Raw genomic sequence first — 12,162 nt, 5'->3', positions numbered from 1 at the left:
CAAGCTTAAAGTGATGAGTGAAGAATAGTCACCCAACTCTTTTGGTATGTTCCCTAAGAACTTATTGGTTGCCAACAAGAGAGAAGCTACCCTTGTCCAGCTGCCCAGCCAAGATGGTAATGGCCCATTGAAATGGTTATTGTCCAAAGACAGGGAATTGATAAGCTGAAGGTTCGCAAGCTCATCCGAAAGCAGACCTCGAAGCTGATTTAAAGAGAGATCCACAATTTGCAGACTTTTGCAGTTCTTCATCGAAACCAAAAGAGACCCATTGGAAAGATTGTAGGGCATGATGAGAGTGGTTAAGTTTTGGAGGCGGTCAATGGAGTCAGGAATAGGGCCGGATAGGAGATTGTGAGTGAAATCCATCTTTGTCAATGCCTGAAAATTGCCAATCTCTGTCGGCAAGGACTAGATTGCCTTGTTCTATCGCATAATTAGCTCGTTGGAACAATTCCAGACAAGATATGCTCTTTTACTACAGAATTCAACATACTAGACTCCATGTTCACCCAGCACTTTGGAGTATTGGATCTCTCTTACAACAAGCTTAATGGCAGCATACCTCCTTAAATCGGCAAATTTATGTGTTGCTTCCAGGTAACATGCTGAGTAGTTGCATTTTGGGGGAGCTTTCTGCCCTCCATAATCTTACTATCCTAGACCTCTCGCAGAATTGTTTGGTTGGCAGTATCCCTCCGTGTTTGGGAGAAGTGGGCAGGTTGCAAGGCCTGAACTTGGGCCACAACAAGCTCACCGGCCAAATCCCTGATGAAGCTCAATGATTCCCACAGTGAGATCTCTGGACATCTGCCTATTGCTTTGGGATTTCTTTCAGAATTATCACACTTGGATTTAAGCATAACCATCGGACAGGGGAAATCCCTTCTGAGTATGCGAGGATGGTGTCCATGGTGGGCTTCTACGTCAACAATAATAACCTAACAGGAGGCATCTCTAGCTTATTCATAGACAGCTTCTGATGGAATCAAGCACAATCTGTAGATTTCAGCAGCAACTATTTTGATGGTGTCATTCCCAAGAGTTTGGGAAACCTTTCCGGCCTTTTCTACTTGGATTTGACAGCAATCAAATTCATGGCTATTGGTGTCTTTCAAGTGGATTATCTAGATTTTTCTGACAACCACTTATCTAGAATTCTAGATGAGCTTTGTGAACTTAATGGGCTTAATTTCCTTGATCTTTCCCAAAATGAGCTCGAAGGAGATGTTTCACCATTTTGCAGCTGTGCCAGATTCTCCTCTAGTTCTTTTCTGATGAATGGTGCTCTCTATGGTATTGAACAAGTATAGTCAATTGACGGGTTGAATTTTCCATCGTAATGAAATAATGGCTGCCTTCTTGCGCTCATTGACCTATCAAAAGGCATGCATCTGTGCATGATAAGTGGAGTGCCTCCTTGTTCTTATCCATCACCTCATCAGGAGACATGCAGCTCGGGGAGAAATTTCAAGAGGGCGATGATCTTGCAAGGGAACTGCTTCAAATTGGATGGTGACTAATGTGCATCATCGATAGTAAAGATGCAAATAATGGCTCCCTTCTTGCGCTCATCAACCAATGCAGCAGGAGGCCACCAGCCTACCAAGGTCAGAAGCAGCGTCGAGAAGAGTCACAGAGACCCGAAGAATCAGCTTGGTCAAGACCCAACGCAAGGAAGGAGTGTCTGCAAGGTCCTCTTCATCTTCATGCTCCATAGATTCTTCAATGTCTCCTTAAAAATACTGCTGGAGAGAAGATGCTGATCTGCAATGTGCTAAGATTGTGAGAGAAGCCATGTTTAACAAGGCTTAAAATGCATGCATAGGTGATTGCATCTGAAGCTCAATACATGTCAACCAACGCATAGGTGATTGCATCTGAAGCATCAATGAGTATCTGAAGCTCTACGCATCTGTTGAAAAAATCCCACAGCTTCCTAGCACCACATTTGGCATACATGTCAACCAAGGCAGTGCCAAGCACGAGATTTTTTATCAGCAGCCCCTGACTAACAATATCTCTGTGAACTCTTTTGCCCATACCAACATCTTGCATCATGCTAGATGCCTTCAAGCTGCACGTGTAGGTCATTGCATCAAGAGCTCAATGCCACATGCCTTTGAGATAGAAGCGTAAGGTGACTGTACTTAAAGAGTTGCCTTCTCTTTGCATCTGCTGAAAACAGCCCAGAGCTTCCTGCCCTACCACTGTTGGGCATATCCCGCGATCAAAGCATTGCAAGAGACGAGATGGAAGCTCATCAAGCACTTTTTGTGCTTTATGAAGTACACCACATTTGGCATACATGTCAACCAAGGCAACGCCAAGCACAACTTTTTTTGTCAACAGCTCCTGACTTATAAAATCATCATGAACTCTTTTGCCCATACCAACATCTTGCATGATGTCGAATACCTTTAAGCTGCATGCGTAGATCATTGCATCCCTCTTTGCATCTGCTGAATGATGTTTTTTGTCTTTTCCCCACACCAGCATCTTGCCTGATATCAAATGACTTCAAGCTGCACGTGTAGGTCATTGCATCGCAAGACAAGATCATGCCTTTGCAAACCCTCCGACTAGCTCATGTAAAAGGGCATGCCTTAGCAAGCAGTTTGTCAAAAACGGTGGTCTTGATGCATACCAGTGCAAGTTTATTGGTGTGCGCTACTTTTTGGATTTGATCATTTTGTTTGGACGGAATCTCCTGCCACTCTTGTGAGAAACTGTTGAAACCTTGCTTGTCATGCTTGCAGAGTCGTGGTGGCCAGCTCTGTGCAGACCTTCAAAATGCAAGCACAAGTTAATAAAAAACTAAATTGGCAGTCTAAGATTCAGGGCACAAATGAGATCTCAGGTTTTGTGGCTCATGTGAAAGGGCCTGCCTTCGCCAACAGTTTGTCAAAAACGCTGGACGGAATCTCTTGCCACTGATCTCCTGCCACTCTTGTGAGAAACTGTGCTTTACCATGCTTGCAGAGCCGTGGGGTGACCTACGCAAGCACACGTAATAAAAAGCAACAATATTCTTGTTACTTGTTTTTCTGCGAGGCTCCTGGCCATGAGATTCCAGTTGTGGGCAATGTCTCTGATCATGCCAAGTGGCCATCTGTGGGCTCAAAGATGCAAAAAGGGACCTTTGGCTCACCAAGTAAATAGAAGCAAAGCAAAGGTGCCAAGAGGCATCCCTGTTGGATAGAGCGAGACAGAAATCTCCACTTTTTATTGTGTGAGCTCTTGAACTAGTACAATATAACATAGCAGCTGTTGAGATCCACTCAAAGCACTATAATGCCTATAAGTTGGCACATTACAAAGAAGCCAAATTCTCAATTTATTTCTAGAGATTTTCTTACCAATAAGAAGTAGATTTTCTTCTTTCAAAGTAAAAAAACACAAGAGCTTTGTCTTGTAATTTATAAGCTACTTGAAAAAAGCTTTAATCACATTCTCATTTTTTTTTCTTAATGGGTGGTTTCTCTTAAAGAGCGTGGTGAAAAGCAAGCAAGGAAAAGAGAGGAAAGGTTAGATTGACCACATCTGAAGGTTTCTTGGAAATGTTTTTCTTTTCTATGGATAATTTGTCATTTATACACAATCTTTGTGGGGAAATTATGTTGCTTGTGCACTATTTTGGGAGTGCCTACTAGCTCTTCCATGATCCTACTCGGTCTACAACCCTTTATTAATAGGAATCTTTTGAGATTCTTTTGTCCTCCCTTTGGCAAGCCTCAACACTTAAGTGTGCAGATGTTCCCACGGGCCTCGTCACACTCACACCACCTCCTCAAGGCTCCGCCTGCAGTGCATCCCCTTCAATTCACGAGAGAGAGAGAGTCTGCAGCCCATCACTCCCTCTTGCTTTCAATAGCATTGTCGTGCACACTCGTCTCCATCTCCGTTTGCGTGCTCCTCTGAGTAGCACTCTTGTGCACCAGTCTTCGTCTCCTTCTTGTCATGCTATGCCTTGCTTGCGACCTACTTCACACCCACTTGTAGCAGTTTTCCCCCTGACCTTGGGGCCTATCTGCAACACCACCTTCATCAAGCCATCTTCCTCTCGTGCGTACCTGAAAAGAGACATAGATAGACATGCAAAGCCTCAGGAAAACATAGATAAATATCCAAAAAGAAGAGACATCTGTTAAATTCCCCACTTTCATTTCAACTCACCTTATTTGAAAAGCATTTCGCCGGGGTATCTAGAATAGATACCCTTAATACACCCCCAAACCAAAATTGGCAGGGCCTACTAGCTCTTTGAATCCTTGCTAGCTTTCAACAATCGTGTTCATAGATGAGGGGGTCAAGGTAGGTCTAGGAGGAAGAAGAAGAACCCGAGTTTGTCACCAATTCTAAACCAAGTAGCTTTATGCTTTGGAGCAAATCTCGCTATGCCACCCAAATTTCATAGGGATGCTTTGATGCGGCTAGCTCTCCATAATCTTAGAATAGAAAGTTATTAGGTGTATGCATTGTTAGGGCTCTTCATATCCATTTGGAGGCACACAATATTCTTAATGTACATCAAGAAATATCCTATGATGATCACTTTAACTAATATATTATCACCAAAATTTAGCATGGCCCAAAGAAAATGAAAAACGGAGTAGTGCGGTTCTCTTAGTAGACTCATTTGACTGCTGAAGATGTGCAATGGATATAGCTAAAACCTGATCATCATTAGAAGTCATAGTATATGGTGGATGAAAAAACTTTCAGAAAGCTACTCAAGGCAAATTCTATGCACTCACCTTTTCAAAAAAAATGCCCATCTTTTATAGACCTACATTGATACCAGTACTCAATGTATATTGCTTCAAAATTCCCAAAATAATTTACTCCCTCACATTATCTCACTTGGTAGTGATTGGAAAATTGTCTACTCTCTTAATTTGTCTAATTTAAAAATGGCTTTTTGACTATATTCACATGAGAAATATCGGTTGTTTAAGGTACAGATGGTCTTTTCCACCCAATGCTGTGAATAGTAGTGTGTTTTGGCAAATATGTCTACCGAGTTTTCGACCATTCGAAAGCTGGCAAGAATACCTGGCTACCTTCCAACTTATTTAATAAATCATATATGACACATAATAATGGTGTGTATGCTTTAACTTATTTGGGTTTTTATCCTCACTCACTTTAGGGTAAATTGTCCTTTTGATGCTTAAAACTGTGTAGCGTCTGTAAAAAAAACGCTGCAGAGCCTTCTTTGTAGGTTAGTGCCGCACGGCTTCATCTGAATAGAATGTGAGTAGTAGTGAGCGAATACTGTGTGAAGTGATCCAGGCGTTGACCTCTCGCATCCGGATCTTGTGCTGTGTATGATCCCTAGATAGGGGGTCTTGAATGCCGACCTCGATGGTTGTAGTACCTGCTTAATTCGGGCCCCTTCTACTATGGAGTAGCATCATCACCTATAAATACCTTGGAAGGTGAGTTTTTAACGCTCACTGGGCATTGTGTTCTGTAACTGCTGTTGTGCATTCAATTCTGGTTTGCTGTGGTGTCCTCATCATGCCGAAAAAAACTGAGAAAGTGGTGATGGATTCGTCGTCATCAAGTCTACAGGTTTTTTTGATGTTCTCTTGATGCTTTAAACATGGCCGTGAGCTGCACTATTTTTTGCTATTGTGTGGATGGGGATTCTAATGGTTGAAATGCAGTAAGTAAAAAGCCATTTAATATGACTGCTTTTTCGATTATGTCTAGAATTATGGAAAATATGCTTAAAAGTGATGTTCTTGAAGATATTTGGGAACCTTGACTTGACTTTTGGCTGCCAGACCTCGAGAGGGTAAATGGTTTGGCCAAGAATGGGAAAATTTTACTGATTTTTGTTTATGCAATATACGTCCGTACATAATGGGGTGTCTATTAAAAGGCTTGAAACTTGAAAACATAGATGTTTTAGGCTTATTACTTATAGTGTGCTTATTGCCTGTTTTGGTTTGGTCACCATATTTTGGACGTCCTAAGCTTAGCTATTTTGATTGTACCATTTACGTACTATCTTCAAACAAAATCATAGGGGTATTATAGATTACATGCATGTTGTTTTGTAGATTTTCTACTCTTGCATTAAGATCACTTTCACTAAGTCGTGGAAGGTCTCGTTGTGTGTCTTTGGTCTGGTTACTGTTTCCGGGTATTAGACCTTCCTTACAGGTCTTACTGAGATTGACTCAGTTCACTTGAATGGTTTACTCATGAAAATGAGTCAGCATAGATCTGTTTTTTATGGCGCGTATAGACATAGTTACTATGCTGCCTATGACCTGACCTGCTGGTTTGCTTCATCTCTCGGTCTATAGGGTAATTATGGTTTCGGCTATCTGAAGGTTTTAAAAAACAGTACAAACTGAAAGATTTGGCTATAAAGAAGAATCTTAATTTGTTAACTAGACAGATATTTTATAAAAAGTAACTCCTTTGTTCTGAGGTTGCGATTCCAACTGGTTTTTTTGGGGGACTTTTTTCTGATGCTAAGAGATGCCAAAACTCGTAACTAGTTCACATGTTGGTTATTGTGGGACAGCTGGATTTGGGAAACTTAGTTGAAATGTTATGAGCATTTGAACAGTAGGAGTCGGATAAAAAAGAAAAAAAAGAATGTTCTTTTACCTGCTGATTTTGATCACCGGTATAACTTGTTAATAACTGATGCATCTTGTTTTTTTAAAAAAATGTTGAGTCTCCAACTTTAATAACCCTTAACATGAATGTTTCTAAAACTTACCGTCACTTACTGTATCAGTACATAATGGAATGACTCCACACATGCATAATGATATACGGAAGAATGTCCCCAGCATAATGTGTAAACTGTAATGGAAGACCGATGATATATTGCATACTCGAGAGTATGTGCTAGTCCGTTTTTACTTAGCTTGTAATGGTCTCTGTCACTTGTTTTCAGCTGATTGCCTATCCCATGTTTGTAGACCTTCCCAACTGGTTTGACTGAGACTGGACTACACTTGGGGAGCAAAAATTTGATTGTGTGGCACTCCGGATAAGAGTTGTTGATGTTCTTGGTTTTTTTAGCTGGTACTGACTATGCAAGCTACTGCCTCTTAAATGACCTTCCCTAGCGTGCATGACTTCGAAAAATGGAAAGGCTAGACTACTATAAATAAAAGCAATTGATTATTTGTCCGTTTTCTGCTCTTTGATAAAAAAATATACAAACCTGCCTTGGTTGGGTATATGTAGGTGGAAATCGGTGGTTATGAGTATATTTTGCGACTATGTGTGATACTGGCTTTTTGAAGAATATGTTGATTATGGCATAATAAGAGACTCAGATGATGATAGGGCTTATGGTTTGGCTTTGTTTAAAATTTTTAACTAAATCAATAGATATTAGCTTTGAGAGGAGGCTCACTCTCCTGGATCGATTAGAAAAAAAGGGGAATTCTTATTATAACTTTTTTGAAAAAAAAAATTAATTTTTTTTTAATAGAAGAATTGTTTGTTTTTTCATTGTGACATGGATAACAACTGGGATGCCGAACATCACCTGTGTACAGCCACGTGCTAATGAACTATTTTCTTGTGGCTATGGATGCAGGTGAGGGCTACCTTCTTTGATAAAAACATTCTGTTCTTTAACTGGGGGTATTTCGCTTACCTTGAAGCAACTTCATGCCAGAGTCTAGGATGACTATTTCCCAAGTTTTACTTGTTATCTTTTACTACCTTGTACATAATTTATTTTCAACTGCAAATAAATTATTGTACAAAGCCATTGTATTTGACAAGAATTATTGGTCTGTGAACTGGTATAGTTCGTTTGCGTATATATTTGTATATATTTAGAACTGCTACACACACAATAAACGCATAAGAGAGATTGACTTAAGTGTTTCTCTCTCTCAGATCATAGTTCTAGATATAAGCGCCTATTACTATGTAATTTATTATATGATAATAGGTAGGGGTGCTATCACAGAGTCTCAATGGTCCCCCTTGATGTGGCTGGTTAAAGGTTGCTAGCATGACCATTCCACTCTATACTCTCACTTTCTAGAATTTTTACTTTATGTTCATGTCATTTCACTAGTTTATTACTTCTGTCTACCAGGTTACTGGAAAGCTCACTGCAAGAATAAAGGTCTGTTTTGACCCTGGCAAAAGAGCTCTGATTTCGGAGAAATTACGGCTTGCTAAATAAATAGAAAGCACCTTTCCTTATATCTCTCTTAGGATTCGGCCTTATCTACATAGGGCTGTAAAATTCAAAAAACAATTACACTCTGTATAAGATTTGCAGGTCTACTCAGCCCTTCCAAAATGATGTAATCTAACTACTGTTCTTGAAATCTATGCAGATTGTATCCCTTTCCCAAGGGCTCACGCTTCCTATGGAACCCCTTTTCGTTGCTTCGTTACTTGTGTTAAAGTGTATTCAAGATAGCGAGGCTTCAACCTTAATTTTTGATGCCTCAAAGGATTCTAGTCTGTCTCTTGTCTGGATTATCTCTTTTGACCAATGGATGAAGGTTCTGGCTCTCCTTGTTAAGAATAAATCTGATGGTATCAACCTACTTCTGGAATTTACCTCTAATTTGGCGGGTATTTCCAAAGCCCATTTGTAGGACTTAGCTTCCTTCTCTTCTAAGGGTTCTGAACTTTCCAATCTCCTCAAAAAATTTTGCGGGCTTAGTGCCATCTTTATTACTGCTCCCTCTACACCTATAGTTCCTCCTCCAAACAACCTCTTTTGTAGGGATGCCGCTATTTTGGAAGCTGTAAAAGAATTTCAGAAGGACCTATGTTCACTTAGTGAAGCTTCCTTGTTAGATATGGTGCCGAAGGTATCTAGGGCCTTTCCTTTTCTACCATCACGACAGATTGAAGTAGAATCCTTGGGTGTAGAGCACAAACTTTGGCTGTTCCCAAATAAAGGGTTTCTTGCACCCATTTCTATGGAAACTTGGGTCGTCCTGGCCAACCTGGCACCTACCACTATTGAAGAATGCAAACTTAAAGTTCTAAAAGGAATTCAGCTCTTGGATAAAGGTGATTTGATTAAAGCTCCATTCAATATGAACTTCTTTGATGACAAAAAATGCAGTTTGAATACATGTCTATATGCAAGAACCAAAGGTGTGATGACCTTCAGTAAAAATAATGCTGACTATTACAGTGAAACAGTGTGGAATGTGTTTAGAACTTACCTTAAGTGTGCATGCAGATTTTCAGATCCTAAAGCTGCTTGCGAGTCGAGCATCATTTGGTTTGACCATGCCATTTGGTATGCCCTCAACAATCTTCCTAGTATCTTTCATGACAAATCAGAAGAGTTTCATCTCTCCCTCTTTTGCTCATGGCTTGGTGGACAAGCTAAAGAGATGGTCTTAGCTCAAATCGCCTTTATTCAGTACATATTAATTATGTGTGACACCCTCCAGGAACTTGGTTCTGATGAGTGCGGCACACTACTAACCACATATGGAGGATACAAAGGAATCAAAAGCATGGTTGGGCAAATCAAGCCTAATATTGATGATGAGGAATCTCAAGTCTCAAAACGCCCCAACACTCTTGTCTCTCCGTCTACGTCTTACACCTCCTTCTTGACTCCCTCCTCGAGTGATTTTGTTTTTGGGAGAGGGAGAGGTAGAAGTTATGTTAGAGGCCGGGGAAGAAACCTACCAATTAGAAATCTTTTGGATATGTAATGTGCAGGTACAGAGGAACGCCTGTGTGGAAGACTTTGCCTACCTCTGAAGGAAGAAGCGTGTAATAGAATATTTGCACATTGCTTGTTTACCAGCAAGATTTTGGATTTCTTTACTCCCCAAGCTATCTTTATAGAGTGCTTCAGACATGTTTTTGGATCTATTTTGTTACTAATGGATGTGACGTTTGGATGGAAATACTTGCCACCTATCAAGAATTTATTTTATTCAAATAAGTTCCTCCATATTGATGAGGTTCCTATTTGTTCTTGTCACCTATTTCCGAAGTTTTGTAAAACTTTCACTGATTTTGGCTCATATGTATGTACGCTAACGTTGAAATCGTATCGGATTTTTTGGTTAGGAACCTCATGAGTAAAGGCTTGAATCATATTCCTCCTTTTCCACTTAATCCTCAACTTGCCTTATTGGCTCTACTTGAATGCCTGGCCGACTTGGCCTTAAAACTCCAACTGGAAGCGGATGCTTACACTCTACTGATCTTAACTCTCAAAGAACTTTTTTGGAAAAGGATCAGTCTTATGCTGCAAGTATGGCTAAGTACTGATACTACCTGGCTTACTCCTAATGTAAAGAAGTCCATTTCTGATGTTAAAGAGAAATGGTTTATTATAGGCCTTGATAAAGCATCGAATACTGCTTCCTTTATATGTAAGAAGTTAGCATTTGAATCTGTGTTTGCCAGGCTCAATGGTTTGGATTTTAAAAAAAATGATACCTCTCCGATTTGTACTGCTACACTTTTAAATAATGAGCTATCAGAATTAGGGTACTGTCCTAACACTCTGAAAATTCCTGTACTCTTCCCAACGAATAAAAATCATAAACATAAATTTAGATGGATTTCTGATGCATCCAATAGTCTTTTTTCCTTAATTACGAATGACATCACCTGCTGCTTAAATTATATTCTGCTTGAAATTGAAGCAATTTGCACCATCAAGCGTAATGATCTTAAACTATTCAGAAATATAGATTGTTGCCGTTTTGGATCATAAAAAACGCGGCAGAGTTTACTATTAACCTCCCAGAAAACATTTTTTTTCTATTTTTATTGCAGACATAACACAATGTTATGAGAATATTCCTCTAAAAGGACCTGTTGGTTTGTTTAATACTCTATCTACTCTTATAAAGTTGGCCTTTGCTCACAGAGCGAGATTAGGATATACATGTATCTCAACAAAAAGGAATAAAGGTTGGTTAAAAAAGTCTAAAAAATCCACACCTTTCATCTTCAGAGAAGATGATTTATATAAATATGTCTCTTGGCTCCTTAACAATAGTTGTATCCAAGTGGGTGCTACCTGTTACAAGCAAATCTTAGGGATCCCAATGGGATTTTCCTGCTCTCCGACTATGTGTAATCTCTATCTTTGTCACTTCGAATACCAATGGCTCTTAAAAATGTTAAGTAAGCCAGCCAATACTTTATCACTCACACACTTTCTCATTCATTTAGGTTTATGGATGACTTGTGTAGCCTTAACAATCCAATGTTCATGGATACACTTAAAGATATTTATCCACCGTGTCTTAACATTGAATCGACGTTCTCAGATAGAGTAATATGGCTTGAAAAAAGGGTCACTTCCAAGACGCACTTCCTGAATAGTGAGATTACTCTGACCCCCCCATTCATGGGTAATTTTTATACTCGTTTCTTTTGGAAAAGAGAAAATCTCAATCTCATATCCTCGGAATTTACAAAAAGGAAAAGTAATAGACCCTTCAAAAACTCATTACACACCTGTCTAGGTATGCTTTTTCTTATTATGTATGCCTCGTCAGACAGCTTTATAGCTTTTGAAGAAATCATGACTCTTGTTACCAAATTCATGAATAATGGGTTTTCTAAAAGAGACCTTGTTGCTTGTATCTGTAATTCCTTAAAAAAACACAACTGGTCCGGACTTAAGTTTGACCTGTAGAATTTGATTAGTCTTCTTGAACCACAATAAGAGTATTAAAAGGTTCAAAACTATAAAAACATTTCTTGAGGTAGTAGGCCCATATTCTATGGGTCTATTACCTATTAGAATATGGTGCCTGGGAATGGGTGGGCACACACACACACACACACAACTACTTGTGTCTTTTCTCTTACTTCACACTTTAATTAGAATGGAAAATCCTGATTTCTATAAAGAAAACCCCTTCCTTTCTTCTCCCCTACATATCAAGTAAACCATCCATTACATGATCGCACAAACAACTATCACAGTAATAGTAGGTGTTTGAACGCTCAGCCAGAGGTAAGATACGGTTGCCAAGACCACACCATACTCTTTAGTGCAGGGATTGCAATTAAAATACCCTCGGAGTGGCTGCCCATAACCACGATACAAAAAAATCTTTTGTGGTGGAAGAAACTACGCTAGCAGATATAAACGTTCGGAAAAACCTTCATTGAATGTTCTACATACACCACTTAGTCTGAGTTACTGAT

The 12,162-nt window shown here is 39.6% G+C and overlaps 1 pseudogene; it reads left to right on the top strand.

Moving 5' to 3' along the window:
* Nucleotides 1-1,450: 1,450 nt before the first annotated feature.
* LOC147446198 (uncharacterized) lies at nt 1,451-3,158 on the top strand (annotated as a pseudogene).
* Nucleotides 3,159-12,162: the final 9,004 nt, after the last annotated feature.

The sequence above is a fragment of the Adiantum capillus-veneris genome, chromosome 12 (assembly GCF_014529385.1).
Source record: "Adiantum capillus-veneris isolate H3 chromosome 12, ASM1452938v2, whole genome shotgun sequence".
NCBI classification, from domain to species: domain Eukaryota; kingdom Viridiplantae; phylum Streptophyta; class Polypodiopsida; order Polypodiales; family Pteridaceae; genus Adiantum; species Adiantum capillus-veneris.
The sequence above is the reverse complement of the archived record's forward strand: the minus strand, read 5'-3'. Positions and strand labels throughout refer to the sequence as shown.